Below are 3596 nucleotides of genomic sequence, written 5' to 3' on the forward strand. Positions count from 1 at the left end.
TCCCTAAGAACTAAGATCATCCATTGGAGGGCATCCTACTCACGGCCCCAAGGTTGACGGAATTTTGTAATTCCACACCTTAGTTTAAAAAAAGAAAAAAAGTACATTTAAAAAGAAAAGAAAACAAAACAAAAGATGGGTGCAGGGTTGGGGGATATACAAAGCAGGTCACCAAGGATGACAGACCTGGTCCATTTACCCACACACACAGTCACCGGAAGTGTGCAGCTCCCCCTCCCCAGTTAGGCTAAGCAGTTTCTTTCCCATCGTGGTTTAGTAAGTTCCAACTGGAAACAGGGGACAATCTTTGGAAACAGTTCCTCTAGCTTGTACCGAGTCTTCATATATACAGTTTGTCTCAAGTAACAAAGCCACTTTGCAAGACCCGCTTCTTCCAAAATTTTTTTAAAAAAAGAAATACTTGTCTGTATTTGTTTTAGTATGTGCGCTTTTTGTTGATTTTATTTATTTATTTTTTTAGCAAAGCAGCATAGCAGCATCGTGACTGTCAGACATGCTTGAAGTTGTGGTCACAACCGTCAACACTTGCACATCAGTAAAAAAAACAAACAAACAAACAGGAGGAGGTGGGTTCTTAAACAACAATAACAATGAAAGAAACAAAAGATCCAGTTCAAGCGGTCACTCCCATTTTTCTCCTTCACACGGGCTCTCCCGTCGCTTAGCTGACCGCAATCTTGTTGCTCGCCTGGTCCTCCTTCGAGTCCAGGAGGTGAGGGGACTGGTGTTTGGGGACGCTGTCAGCTGCACCCCGCTTTTCCACGCCGCTGCTAATGGACGGGGAGCCATCGATCTTGGAGACGGTGGTGTTGACAGTGGAGCTGGCACCCGGACACCGGGCGAGGGGGATGCCTCGGCTCTGGATCACCGAGATCTCGCTGGTCTTCACAGCCAGACCCCCTTTGAGCATGCTGGTGTCCTGGTTCCACACAACAGGGTCCGCGTTCACTGAAGGGGCCATGATTTCCTCGGGGAACACCTCTGAGACCCTCTTTGTGTCTGTTCCTAGAAGAGCCACGCTGTTCTCAATGGCCAGCTTCCTCCCGCGGCGCACCGAGCTGTTGTTGGCACCAGGCGTCATGTGGGGAACCTTCAAGTTGCCTTCGGTGGTGAAAGATCGCCCACATACGTTACACACGAAAGGCTTCTCCCCGGTGTGAGTCCGCTGGTGGACCTGGAGGGCGCTGGCCGAGGAGCAGTTCTTCCCGCACCGCGTGCAGGCGCGCTGCTCGCCCTGGCGGCCTGGCTGGGCCGCTAGCAAAGGTGCCTGGGGACGTGGTCCCGGGTCCAAATGCACCAGGAACTGCGACTTTGACATAGGTTGGCTGGGCTCCGACCAAGGTTGAGACTGCTCCGACCTTCCATCTCAGTGCGGCTGCTGTCCGAGCTGTCTGCTTTGCCACCAGCATCAGGAGACTTGGACTTGATGCTTTCTGTAGGCTATTGGTCACCTCCCGGATGTCTGGACTTTGGCTCTCATACTCCTGGCCTCCCATCCCTGAGGACGAGGAGTCGTTGGTCAAGCCATTGCTCTCCACCCAGCCATTCTCTCTGCGGCTCGGCCACTACAGGACCACAGGAGCAGCACCCACCTTCCCCCAGGCATCCAGGGGGGCCATCAAGGTGAACCCTGTTGTGGGTGATGCCGGAAAGAGGCATGGGGACCTTCTTTGGCAGCTTAAGACCCAGTGGCAAATGAGACATTTGTTGGGGTCAGTGATGGCTTTGTCAATGTTCTCAACCAGCTGCTGCAACTTCATGGTCTCTGACCCTGGCTTGGGTGTCCCTCTCCCTTGGAAGCCACCAGCCCTTGAGGAATTATGGTTTGTCCCCAAACCAGAGAGTAGGGATCCATCCTCACTTTCTGGAGAAGGCCTGGGCTGCAGGCCAGGGACCAGTGGGCCCCCATTAGGTCCTTGGTTAGTCCCCAAGAGAGGTTCTGAGGTAGACCTACATTGGGGGCCCTGTGACCAGGACAGGTTTGCTGTCTAGAGAGAGGCTCGATTCACCTAGGGGGACAGGTACAGAGAGCGCATAGGGAACGCCATTGCCTGCTGCTATTTTGTCGTGGGACTCGGGAAACAGCTGGGGGTTCCCTTCCCCTGGGGGTGTCGATGAAAGTGTACCTTGAAGTTGCCCTTGGTCATGAGCCGGTGGCCACAGACAGAGCACACGAAGGGTCTCTCTCCGGTATGGGAGCGGAGGTGGAGCTGCAAGGAGCTATCGGCCCCAAAACCTTGCTACAATGCTCACCCTTGTGCCTGTAAAGGGTGGCCTCGTCTTTGGGTGTGACATCCACCGGGGACACGTTGGGTGGCTTCCCTTTCCCTTTCTTAGACGGGCCTAACGCCGCCGTGGAGAAAGGGCTCTGGGAGAGCACAGAGCTTGGGGTCGGGGGGTATCAAAGCACCGGGGATGCGTTCAGGAGCACCCTCCTCCTTCCGGCCTCAGGGCGAAGGGCGGAAGCCCCGGGACACCGAGCTGGTGGTGGAAGGGATGCTGGTGGGAGGTAGCGTGGCTTGTTTCAAGGTGTCCAGGGACAGACGTTGGCTTCCAGCTTTCTGGCTGAGCAAAGCCATGGCTGCAGAAACCTGCTGGGACACGAGGCTGCCTAAGGTCCTCAGGGTGTCAGCTCCCCTGCGCGGAAGTGGAGGGCCTGGGTGGCGCAGTCACCTGGACTCGGACCTGCTGGGTGAGCTGGATCTGCTCCAGGCCCCACGAGATGCTGTGGCACCGGGTAGGGGTCTGATTCACTGCCTCCTTGGTGCCCCGTAGTTGCGTGAAGAGTGACCTTAGTGTTGGCCACTTTGGCTTTGGGTAAGTAGCGTAAGTCCTGGGCTGTGGGTGGCAGGGTGGACCCCGTCTTTCAGTACAGGACAGCCTCCGCCCTGGCTTCCCTCCTCCATGTCCTCTGAGCTGCTGCCATCTCCCTGTGACTGTCCTTAATGCTTGGACTGCGTGGCTGGTGGCTCAGCCCGCCCCGAGAAGTCTTCAGAAGGCATCGGCCCCGCGCTGTGGTTCATGATGAGGACAGGTGGGTGTTTAGTGCAATTTTCCTTATGTTCTAAGAACTCAGAGATGCTGAAGAACTCTCCGCAGCATTTCTCACAGATGTGAGTCTCCTCCTGACGAGGCCTCTTTACAGCCTCTCAGCCCCCATTCGTGTCATCGCCAGTCCCCGGGGAGTTCACTGAAGCACCCGGCTCCCCCATCACCGGCGCCTCTGTGGCCGGGGCTGCAAACTCCAGGCGGGCTGTGGCGGCTGCTGCTCGCCTGGTCCTCCTTCGAGTTGATGTGCTGGGGTTTCGCCTGCTTGTGCCTGGACATGGTGCGAGCATGGGGGCGCCGGGAGAGCCGTGGTGACTTGCCCACTCAGCCACAAATTCCTGAGTTCAAGGTTTCTTTTGATAACTCTAATTATGGGCAAGTTTTCCAATTAAAATTCTTGAAAGAAGAGGTAAAAGTTTCTCAGAGATGGTCATCGTTTTGCTGTGTCCTCACATGGCAGAAGGGGCTAGGGTGCGCGATGGGGTCTCTTGTGTAAGAGCACTAATCCCAATCATGACAACTCCACC

General features: G+C 55.6%; 1 pseudogene; it reads right to left on the reverse strand.

Annotated features, from left to right (window-relative positions):
- Window positions 1-682: 682 nt before the first annotated feature.
- LOC132236194 (sal-like protein 4) lies at window positions 683-3348 on the reverse strand (annotated as a pseudogene).
- Between the last annotated feature and the right edge of the window lie 248 nt (window positions 3349-3596).

Source organism: Myotis daubentonii, chromosome 1 (assembly GCF_963259705.1).
Source record: "Myotis daubentonii chromosome 1, mMyoDau2.1, whole genome shotgun sequence".
NCBI classification, from domain to species: Eukaryota; Metazoa; Chordata; class Mammalia; order Chiroptera; family Vespertilionidae; genus Myotis; species Myotis daubentonii.